Source organism: Peromyscus californicus, unplaced genomic scaffold, assembly GCF_007827085.1.
Source record: "Peromyscus californicus insignis strain IS unplaced genomic scaffold, ASM782708v3 Scaffold_11__1_contigs__length_118956290, whole genome shotgun sequence".
NCBI classification, from domain to species: Eukaryota; Metazoa; Chordata; class Mammalia; order Rodentia; family Cricetidae; genus Peromyscus; species Peromyscus californicus.
In genome coordinates this window covers 3028139-3040820 of record NW_026294402.1, presented here as the reverse complement: position 1 = coordinate 3040820, position 12682 = coordinate 3028139, and positions in this window count along the sequence as shown.

Below are 12682 nucleotides of genomic sequence, written 5' to 3'. Positions count from 1 at the left end.
CTCTGGTTTTAAACAAGATTCCTTTTAACCACTCATGAAAAATTTAAAATAACCATATTGAGATTTTTTTTACCTTGTACAATATTGGTTGATGCACAGAGATTTTTTTTTTGGTTTTTCGAGACAGGGTTTCTCTGTGTAGCTTTGCACCTTTCCTGGAACTCAATTGGTAGCCCAGGCTGGCCTCGAACTCACAGAGATCCGCCTGGCTCTGCCTCCCGAGTGCTGGGATTAAAGGCGTGCGCCACCACCGCCCGGCTTGAGATTTTTCTTAATTTGTTATCTTATCCAATTTGATTACACAAAAGAAAGGGAGTGAAGAAAATTTACAGTCATTCTTAGGCCTTTGGTCTACCATTTTTTATTAAAAAGTACCTGTTTTAAAAATTAATCTTTATGCTGTATCCAGGTAGATCAATGACCCACAGTTTTGTACTTGTTTGAAGGAATTCACTTTTGAGGGTTGGAGAGATGGTGAAGTAGTCAAGGACACTTATTACTCCATTAGAGGACCTGTGCGTGGTTCCCATTACTATCCACAAATTGGTAGCAACCATCTTTAACAGCAGCTCCAAGGGATCCAGAGTCATCTTCTGAGCTGGGCAGAAACCTGCACACACACACACACACACACACACACACACACACACACACACACACACACGTGCACCCCCTTCCATAGATAAACATAATTAAAAGTCAAAGGAATCTTTAAAGCACAAAAGACACAACTTTTGCCTGTGCTTAGGATATGTGTTGGATGTGACCGGAAAGGTTCACATGTTGGACAATTGGTCCTGTGTGGCAATGTGAAAGGTGATTTGACTTTGCAGAGGTGGAACTTAATGTGTCCCTGTTCTTAGGTCATTTGAATCAGCATCCTCAGAAGGTATTAAAGTGGCTTTCAGGGGACTGCTGAATTCTGTTGAGAGAAACATTGTAAGAGTGAAGGTAACCCCTGAAGTCTCTCCTGGCAGGTCTCTAGCTATTGGACCTTCCCTGGAGCCTGGACTGTTCTTGTTTGGACTTCCAGTCTTTCATACTGTGATTTGAATAAACCTTTCTTCTTTATACACTAAACTGCCTCAGGTATATATCATGGGAAAGAAAATGTGGCTAATAAACTTTTTGAGAAGTATTGGTGTTTACTTCTAAAAATGGAAACTTTTTTCTGCACTATATCTACAAGATTAGCATCAGTCAGCACAGCTCAAGCAAACGATGTCCCTAACAGAATCCCTCACAGGTAAATGCCAAATCAGTTATGTAGGTAACACAATTACCACTTCTCAAATATGACCCTGTTTTCCTGAGAAGTCATAACACAAATTTCATTGTTGAAGTAGAAACAATATCATGAAATAATGAGGCCCAAGCGTCTTGAGGTTAAGGGAAGTTGTTAAATAAATGCAATTTTATGCAGGGCAATAGCATATTTTTTGTAACATTCAGCTGTCATGTGGAAATTTGTTTCTAGTTTTTATCTCAATGTTTTTGGTCTGCATTTTGTGCTGCTCAGTGTCCCTGCAGAGCTGAACCAAGAAATAAAGTCCCTTTGAAGTTAATGGGAGCCCTGCACTCAAATTTAGCCCTACGGGATTTGTCTGGTAAAGCAAGAGCTGTGCCTTTTATTTATCTTAGTGTTTATGTAATCACCAGGGAAACTGCTATTACTCAGCTGGATGGCTCTTACAGCAGTGGAAATATTTGCAAATTTAAATCTGCTTTAGTTTTTTTTTTTTTCTTCCTTTAGTTTTCACTGATTCAGAGCTAGCAACACGATCTAAAAGTGGCATGCCTACTTTTACAGGGTGTATCACATGGAGAGTTAGGTCACTGATGATCTAGTGTCAGTGGTAATACTTAACTATGTATGTTAGTAGAAGCCACCCTCTGGATTCTAAGGGAACCAGACTAGTTAATCATCAAAGGCCTTTGTGCAGAAAAATTCTGTGATTCAAGATATTAAATTAAACTATTTATTAAGGAAGAAAACACACAGGAACATTTCCTTATAGCAACATAAGCATGTCTTTCTCCTTGGTAGTGTCTAGGGTTCTTCAGATTGTTACATGGGTCTTTGGCCTTCAAATCACAGTGATTATTTGAATGGAAGCTTAACAGACTCTGTGAAGTTTTATTTTTTAATGTCTTAAATAAAAATATTTCTTAATTTAAAAAATGTGTGTTCAGTGTATTTGTGTTCAAGTGTCTGTGAAGTAATAATGATATGGGGGATCTTCACTGATCACATTACATCACATTGAGGTAGTGTCTCTCAGTTGAACCAAGAGTGTGCTGATGATAGAGCTAGTCCAGCTGCAAGTCTGCTCTGGAGAGCCCATGTCTCCATCTGTCGGGGTGCTGGACTTGTGAGGAGCGCCCATAGCTTGCCTGCTTTCTGGAGAGCTGAACTCCAGTCCTCATGCTTGCTGGGCAAGTGCTGTATGCGCTAAGTCATCTCCCCAGCTCCCATATTTCATAAATTTTAAAATGATGAAGTCCTCTTACACTATAAACACGTACACTGTGCACACATATAGAATGCATATATTTACAGTGTATATGTGCGTATCCCATGCTGGGTCAACATTTTAAACTTCTCTTTAGTCTGGCTTGTAATCTATTTAAAACTGGTGCTTTAAAACGCTGGTTTGGATGCAGCATTTTAAGGAAATTTGAAGAAAAATTAGAAATCTATACAACAGTCAGTTTCTGCGTTAGAATTGTGAGAATGGTGAGCTATTCTGCAAGAGAACTGCTTTAAAAGTGCAATTTTACATAGCCGAAGACCTTGACAACTGCTTTAAATTTATTCCTTTCATATTTCTGCAAAATTGAATTGCACCAAATGCTATACATATTCCTAAAACAAAGTGGCTTGTCACAGCATCCTGTTTTCTACCCGGTGGAGAAAGAACATCTGAGTGTAGACATGTCTGAGCAGACTCACTTGCCTCTCACAATCTTCCTAGGAACTATCTTCTGAGATCAGACCATGTAACTTTTTTGAAAGTGATCAGTATGTTTTATGAAAAGATTTTTCAGCTAAAGTTATGTTGACATGTAAAATTCTACTTTTTCCAAATTTGTTGTTTTAATCTATATTTCATTTGGGTGATGAGCAGAAGCATTTTGATTTCAGTAAACATTGCCTTTCTGTTTTATTTGTTAACTGCATCTTTAAATCAAGACAAAACAGATGGAAGTTTTGTTTCTTAAACAGAGGCTAACAGCAGCGCAGCATGATCTCAAGAATCAAGGGTTTTTACAAGGAACTTAAGAATTCCAGAAAAAATATTAACTCTTTTTTTCTAGTGAAACAGCCACAACTACATATTTTGCTATACAAAACAGTAGTATTTTTTCATATCTGTTCCTACTGATCTTCAATTTTTATAATATGAAGGAACAAACAAACACCTTTTTTTTTTTTTTTTCCGAGACAGGGTTTCTCTGTGTAGCTTTGTGCCTTTCTTGGATTCCGCCTGCCTCTGCCTCCCGAGTGCTGGGATTAAAGGCTTGCGCCAGCACTCCCGGGCAAACACCATTCTTAGCTCTGAATAATGCAATATTCTAGCTCCCAAAAGATAGCTTTAACAGTTGCCACTCTGAGAGTTTTGTCTGATATTTTAGAGGGCATTATTGAAGAGGAGTCAGTTTTCTATGTCCCAGAAAACCGGGATCATAAGTGCTGTCACTAGGAAACGATGCCAGCGAGGGATGAGGACCCGAGCATGTACTGTTTAGGATCCAGAAACCTCACATCATTATCCTTTCTGTTGTTGTTTATTTTTGAGATTGTAATTCAATTACAGTACTTCTTCCTCCCTTTTGTCCTTCCAAATCTACTAATCCATGTTCAAGGACATTTTTCATTTCAGAAGTGATTTCAGATAAACCCATATAACCTCTGAGAAACAGAACTAGAATCCTGCCATTCCCTGGCAATCCTTATTGAGGTAAGATCCTTCATTCAATGCCTCAGGTGAGGATGATGCAAAGCCTGCTCATGTCTTTGGGAGCAAGGAAGACAACTAAAATATTTTCTTAGGTGACTCATTTTAAAATGTAGACTTTGTAGGTTATTTTTTCCTTTGGCTGATAATGAAAGTTCCTGTCCATTTATCCACAAACACATGATGTTATATTCTCTCAGAAGGAACACAGTATCAATCCATTGAGATGGGTCATGGGAATAGTCCTATGCTTCTGTGAGAGCAGCAAATAGAATCTCTGTAATCTAGTTATAGGCTACAACGACACCCACATTAAAGTGCTTTTAAATGATTTTTCCCTGGAAAATATGAGAAAGTTTTTCCTTGTTCTCACTCAAGGACTTTGCTCCATCTAAATGTTTACTAAATATCTGTAGGACTGTTTTTGATAACTATTCAATCAGCCAATAAATATAATGTTTTCAACAAGAACTAAGCTCTGTTTTTAGGCATGTGCTTATAGTTATTAACAAGACAAAACGTCATATTGCTTATAACCATTGGGCTTACATCTATGATACCGTATTTATGTGCACATTTCCCCTTCATGAAGAAGTGGGATGTTCTGGGAAACAGAAGCCCTAGAAAAATGAAGTGGAAGCATCCTGAGTGCTGCAGGGTAAGATCCCGGCTGCCCCTGTGTTCTTCATCTCCTCCTCCTTTGACTAGCCCATTTCCGTTCAGTCTTCCTGCCTCAGCACCCCTGCCTCATGGTAACACTTCTGCCTGCATTGTAGCCTACACATTTCATCCACCACAGTTATCGGTGGACATTCATATTATTCATGTATTCCATTTATCCAGGTTTTTGACAGGAACCCCACTCCCTTCTTTATCATATCCTTCTGACTCATGCCCCTCTGGCAAATAGCAAGCATGTTTGAAGAGACAACATGTTCCATAATAAGTGTAGACACTGTGTTATATAAGTTCCTTGGTAACCCTGTGACTATTTGGAGGAAATTACTGTATTTCTCACCATACAGAGGCAGAAGATGAGGTAGATACTAAGAAATGAGCACGAGCTTGCACAGCTGATATGGGGCTAAACCTCTATATAGAAATTCATACATTATCTTTTGACTTTTCATTCTTCATTATGATTTACCACATTTGTTCTTTATGAAACAAATTCATACAATCATTAATGAGCTAAACCAACAAACACTGGAGTACCTACCCCATGCTAGCAGTCACAAAGGCCCGAGTAAGAGAAATCATGACAAGGAAGCCCTGTCCAAGATCAGTGGGTATAATGCTGGGAGGAGAAAGAGAAGTTAACTGCTACCTATTATTAAATCGGAACCCAGCAGAGGGAGTTGGGGAAGAACAGCCAGTATGGAGATTGAAGTGATACAAAGTGATATCAAAAATCAGGTATGTTCTCTCCAGCTTAAGGGATAAACATGGGGATATAAATTTGGGATTATTTGAGTGTTGACAAAGGCATAGGCATCTAAGGCAAGACCAACAATTAGCAAGGGAGTTTGTCCAGGACTTGTTCTGATAAAGCACATTTTTCCCCCTATTTCTTAGTTTCAGATTTTGAACACAAGACAGAGAGGTTTGTCTTTGTCCTGCAAATCCTGCCATTGTGTTACTGACATCAGATGTCCAGAGGCACAAGGATGATTGATTGACAGATGAAACCAGAAACCAAAATATCTAACTTTAAGTTCATTGTCTCGAGCGGGAGTAATAAGGAACTTATGCATACATTGTAGTTTGACCGAGATAGAGGGATCAGAACCCAAATACTGTGTGATAAAAATATAAGTCGAATCAGTAATAGAAAGGAAAGAATTTCTCTTCACTGTAAGGATTTTGAGAGACCAACACTTCTTCTAGAAGATGTTTTTCTAGAGTAATAATAAAGCAGGTTAGGATTAAATTTTTTCAAGATAATATCTTCAAGAATATGAAGCTTAGGGTGTACCCATTCCCGATTCCAGCCTGGGAGCTTAGTATTACCCATCCATGCATAATGATTCAGTGAGATGTTATATAATAAGGAAGCTACATTTTCTCCACAAGATTTGTGAGGGGAAAATGACAAAGTAATCTCAACATTGATAAGTTTTCTATATGTGTTTACACACACAATACCCAACCCACAGGCCAACGGATGCTTTGTAATTCAGTCTAATGATTTACTTTGTTTTAATTCATATGCAGCAGTGCTTGACCAGAATGGAGAATGCTTGCATAGTTTTTTCTTGACTAATATTGTCACTTCATTGGATACATGCAGCTGCATTAGTCTGTGTCTGTATAAGAAAAGTTCAGAAAGTCTCTGTCTCTGTCTTTCTCTGTCACTCTTCTGTGTATGTGTATTTCTGCAGCATGTGTGCACACACTCACAGAGGCCCAGAGAGAGTGTTGAATCATTTGGAGATGGAGTTATATAGGTAGTTGTGAGTTACTTGATGTGGGTCCAGGAAATTGAATTCAGATCCTCCCTAGGAGAAGGAAGTCCTATTAATCATTGCACCATCTATCCAGCTCTCAGATCTGCATTTTTAATATGCATTGCAGATGTTTTACTTGGAGTCACATCCAAGAACCATTCATTGAAAAATAGTGACTGAGGCATTTTGTAGAAAGTTGGTTGTAGCAGTAAAAGATTTTTTTTTAACTTTTTTTTTTTTTCAAGAAACTGGGAGTCAGGGAATGAGAGACTGCTTCATAATGTGAGCTCACCCTGGCTTCACCATAATTTCTCTAAAGTCCCAGGCAAATAATCTGCTTCAATCTGTCAACATGTAAAGGACAGCAGTCAGAGCAACAGGTTCATAGAATGTTGAGGTATGCATGCTTTTTAGAAATCACATGCTTTGAAAAATTTTTGGAACACAATAAATGCTCAGCATATTTTAGCAATTATTGTTGCTGACATTTCTTAATCTTTGCTGTAACTTGGCATTCCTGGCACCATCTGTCATGTGGAATCTCTCTCATTGTCTGTTTTCTGAGTTCTATTTTATTTATTTTGTTTAGGACTTCATTTTATTTTTATTAACATGGATGTTTGTCCATGTGAGTGTCAGCTAAAGGTATGCAAGACTGAATCAGGTTCCCTGGGCCTGGAATTGCAGAAGTTCGTTCATGTGCTGCCCAGTGTAGGTGCTGGGAACCAAACCTTGGTCCTCTGGAAGAGCAACTAGTGCTTCTAACTCATCTCTCCAGCCCCCATGTTCTGTGTTCTTGCATCTATTCATTCACTATCCTTTTCTCAACGTTTTATATTTTCCTATGAAATGCACACATAGTCCCCAACCCCCACTACCTAAGACACTGTTGCAGACCATAACTACATATCTAACAGGTTTTATTCCAACTAAAGCACTCGATGGTTATCTTCACTAAGCTCACTTTTAATCATACCATTGACTCACTGAAGGTCTTCCATGTTCTTACCTTACTGAAGGAATGAATTTGCTAATTTTATCATCAAAGATTTTCATCAAAATGTCTCCACCTTTCATTTGTACCACAAAAGACAATCTTATTCCTAATCAAACAAAAGTATATTTTTTTAGACAATATCATGAATTCCCTATGATCAATTAGCTATTTGAGATACATATTGGTTGTTATTTTAGATATCAAAGAAAATTTAAACATAGAGTTTGCTATCTAGATATCTAAAACATGTATAAAAACAACATAATGTATAGCAAGGCAAAAAATAATATACATGTCATGAAGTTTGAGAGTCAATTCAGATCTTTGTATTTTTTAGTAATGTTAGTTTATCAATTTTCCTTCCATGGCTAATAACTGTAGATTGGTATATCTGCCTCTTAGTTAAGAATGCAAGACCTGAGACAGACACACACACGGCACCAGGAAGACAGGCCTACCTTCACCAACTCAATTGCCATCCATGCAGTCAGTCCATCATAATATCTACTCCGTCTACAAGCTGCTGGAATTAGTAGAGGAGCCAGTTTTGAAGAATCAGATGTCACTACTGAATAAAGCTAGTCCTAAGCCTACTGGCTAGCCCCAGCATGAAGCCACTACGGCTTCAGTCCCAGATGCTTGCCTTCCTGGGACACAGTGGTTCTGCCTGTAGCCTGCAAGCAGAAAGGTCGAGGCCAGTGAGACTTGAGGCGGCTGACATAGAGGGTAGGGATGTGAGCAAAAGCCTGGAGGTTGCACAGAACCTGCCTGCTAGTCTTGTTTAGACACAAGATTACCCTGATTCTGGGCAATCTGAGCAAGATATCTGAGATGAGTCTCAGAGATTTTCCAATATTTATGGTGTGTCAGAAACCTAAAATCTTGAACCATATCAATGACTCATTGCAAGGAATATTTGCATGTGAAGCTGTTTGAACAAAAATATATACTGTGTGAAACATTCCAGTTTCCAATGTCACTATGACAAATGAATATGAGATGGACAGGTGGGAAAGATGGAGGAATGGAGCAGTGATTTAGTGGTGGAGAGAGGTGGGTCTGGAGACGAGACAGAGGTAATAAGTGTAGGAGAAGCCTGCAACAGACTAGGGAATGTGTCACTGCCAAGTAGTACCGACAGGGTGGTGTGCAGCAGCCTGGAGCATGCACTCCAACTCAGCCCCCAGAATAAGCTGCCCACCTGCCTAGTTTCCCTGGTTCTGAGCAGCAAGATGTCCAAGGTGAAGAATTGTTCATTTTCTGGATTAGACCACTTTGAAAGACCTCTATGATCTATGCTGGCCCTGGAGACCACTTTAGCTGTGTTGAAGCCCAGCCAGGATCGTGTGTGGATGTCTGTGGTCCTATAGCAGTCAAGAGCTGTGTTGATGTCCTTGGCCTGAATTACCACAAAAGGCCATATGGATGTTCTTGGTCTGGGCTGATGTCTGAGACCATCCTGATATCCACAGGCCATGTTTCCAATGGGGGCTATGTTGATATGAGTGGCCTGTGCAGCCACCTGAGGCCATGTTGATGTTCATGTCCTTACTGCCACCAAGGGCCATGTCTGTGTCTGTGGTCCTACTGCAGCTAGGTCTTTGTTGATGTCTGTGGTCATGTTACCATCAAAGACCATGCTAATGTCTGTGATTTGTGCATTAGTCTAGATTATGGTGATATTTGGGTCCATGCAGCCATGGTGGCCATGTCTGGGTCTGTGGTCCTATTGGAGTCAGGGTTTGTGTTGATGTCAGTGGCTCCTGTTACCACCAAAGGCTATGCAGGTGTCCATGGTCTGTGCTGCAGCTTGAAGCCATGTTGACATCCTGCTGCTGAGGGCTGTGATGGTGCCCATGGGCTGTGAAGCAGCAGAGTGCTGTGCTGATGTCCATAGTCTGTACTGCCACTAGAGACCACGCTGAGGTCTGTGGCAAGTGCTGATTTTGGAGACCATGTGATGTGGTTCTTCCTCTTGCCAGTCCATGATCTGTGCTCCCACCGACTGTAAAGGGCAAGAAAGCTACTTTTTGCCATGGTATTGTTGACTGCATACTCATAGTTGAGAAAGAGGAACATAGAAGACTTCTATGACAGCCTCTACCCCCACATACACCCCCCCAAAGTAACAGCCTAGACAGAAAGCCAATGAAAAGAGCTCTAAAGGATATTAAAGTATAACTCTCTACAATTGATGGCTTGTGGCAGGGGTGTGGTGGGAAAGGATTCGGTTTTCTTTAAGGGGCTGGCCACTGGGAGTTTGACATGCTCCAGTGAGTATATGGGCAACACAAATTGGACTTTTTTTTTGCTGTTCTTTTTCCTTTTTTAAGGGGTGTGGAGGCAGGGTGGTTGCAAGGGTGGGAGATAGACCTGGGTGGATTGGGAAGTGAGCATGCTCAGAGTTCATGATATGAAATTCCCAAATAATCAATGTGTTGCTTTGAATAGAAATGCTTCCCATAGACTCATGTGTTTGAATGCTTGGCCCATAAGGAGCAGCACTATTAGGAGGTGTGGCATTGTTGGAGTACGTGTGGCCTTGTAGGAAGTGTGTCACTGTGGAGGTGGGCTCAGAGGTCTTATATGCTCAAACTAGGCCTAACATGGTAGTCGTCTTCTGATGCCTGCAGATCAAGATATAGAACTCTCAGCTCCTTCTCTAGCACAATGTCTGTCTGCATGCTGCCATGCTTCTCATCATTATGATAATGGAATACACCTCTGATTCGTGTAATCCAGTCCCAGTTAAAACCTTTCTCTTATAAGAGTTGCTGTGGTCATGGTGTCTCTTCACTGCACTAAAACCCTAACTAAGAGAATCAATAAAAATACTATGGAAGAGAATATAAGACCTAAGAGGGATCCAGTTGTAGTTCAATCAGCCTGCAGCTTAATTATGGGCAGAAAGAGAGTGCCAATGTGCTCAGATGGATAAGAGAGCTCATCACAGGAACTGGAGACGTTCCTAGAGAAATTATAATCAGTGGTTTTGATTTGGTTAATGCTGCTACTTTCACACAGCATGTTTTCTTCATGGTATCAATGACTACATTCTTGCTTTTTAAAATTTTTCTTAAGACAGGGTCTCATAATCAAGGCTGGTTTCAAACATATTACATAGCCAAAGATGACCTTTATTTTCCTGCCTCTCAAGTACTGTGATTATAGACTTGTGCCACCACATCCTGCTTTAATGACTGTGGTCATTAAATGACTGGCATTCTAGAGCTTTTCAGGTATTTCCTTGCCCATCTTTCGACAGTGTGACATGATTTTTGCTGAATTCTCTACAGTAAATGCATATTTTATACCATATTTTTTATTTATTTTATGTCCCATATCTGAAACAACACAGTGTTGCTCATTAGATTATTGAATAAAGTTCAGCTGCCTTATCTGTTCACTCATCACTTTGTGTAATAGATGCCGTCTTCCCTGCCTTGGAGACATTTATCAGGAAATGACCATTAAAGGAAATGAATTCAGAACATTGTGATTTAACTCATACATTAGGTCCCTTCAAATGACAGCAGTTGAAATCCACGCTCGCCTTTGAAATCATTCCTCCTTTTCCACACTGCCCTCTTCTTCCTTCAAGACTGCCTCCTGCTTTGAAGACTGTGTACCGGGATTTATGACGCTATCTCAGAAAATATTTCAGAGACCATAGTCAGCTTCCATCAGACTTCCTTTAATTTGTCAGACTGAATATTCTCCGTAAGAATATCCCTTCATGATTCCAGCTGTATGATTATAAGAGTCCATTCCTCCTACATCACTGACAGCTCCAGCCTAAGCTCTACCGTGTTGTATTAAAAGCAGCCACTTAATTACACAGCTTGGCATCTGATCGTCTAAGACGCTCATTTGTGTTTCTGTGGAACTGATCACTTTTGGAAGCCCAAGGTGCAGTATTTCCACCTGCTGTCTCTATCGTAGGGGCAGATTTACACATCTGACTAAGTCCTTCCACATTTGATGAGGTTTAAATTAGTTATATTCAGTAAAGGCTTATTTAAAATTGTCCATGTACATTGCACGGTGAGTTGGAAGAATTCCCTAAGTTTTCTAAGTTCAATTTGTGGACCAAAATAATTAAACCTATCATTGTAATAACACAGAGTAACTATTGTGCTTTAATAAAATATGCCATCAAATGAACTACGCATGGTTAATAAAATGCACTGCTGACCCCTGGATGCACAATAATTGTAAAAGGAGTAAGCACTTCATGTTAGCTATTACAAATAATTTTCATATAGGAAAATTAAATGTACTTGAGATTGGCTTATAGAGAAGAAATAAATTAAGCTGCACAAGAAATGACTTTTGCTATCACCACATTTCTGTGTTTACAAAGTAAGCATAGGAGATTTTTTTTAAAGCAGCTGATAAATTCTACAAAATGACCTTCGTCTGTTTCAGTTCTCATATGGAAGTGCTTTGGACATGGAAGTCAACAGAATGGGGCTCCTGCAGTGTATCTCTTAACTGTTTTTCTCTTGTAGCAACAAATGCTCAGTAAATTACCTCTGCATATTAGTGTTGTTAAGATGCATGTATAACTGCTGAGTTAGTATGAAATACTCTGGTGAGTCATGCACTCTCCACATACATAGTAAATTATTTCATTAAGCAACTTGACAGTAAATGAGGGCCATCTGTAAAGCTGGAGTTACTATGGAAACAGATGATAGGGGTGAACTCAAGGGAGGAAGCACCACCAAGGCAGACTATTAGACTTTTCTTCCCTACTTTTCCTATGCTTTATCCAGCTCCTTGGGTCGAGTCTGCCGTTAATGTTTACAGAGTGAAAATTCTTAGTGCTTTATAGGGCTTCTTTTCTATCACTACCCCAGCAATTTCAACTCTAGTAAACACCATCAGCCTCATTCACTTATCCAAGGCCTCATGATTCTAATTGCTGTTCTCTAAGTATTATATTTTGCTTGCACAGAATTGCATTGCTTTGCCTCCAGAGAATCAGTTTGATGACAGCTGCAGTGAGCATTCCTCCAGCTTTTCAGTGTCAGGTGCATCCTCTTGCTTCCTGTTTTCTCTTTGTGGGTGCTAATTGGCTGAATCGTCTGCGCCTACTATTTATGCTAGAACATCCGTATTATTTAGACTATGAAGCAACAAGGCACCTGGCTTTTCATTAGCAGGTTTTTCTCCTGCATGATTACTTTGCCTCGCCAATATTCACACGGAAGGATGGATAGCCTATTGTCACATTCCATTCTAAGACAATTCTAGTGAAGGAAAAAAACCTCCAG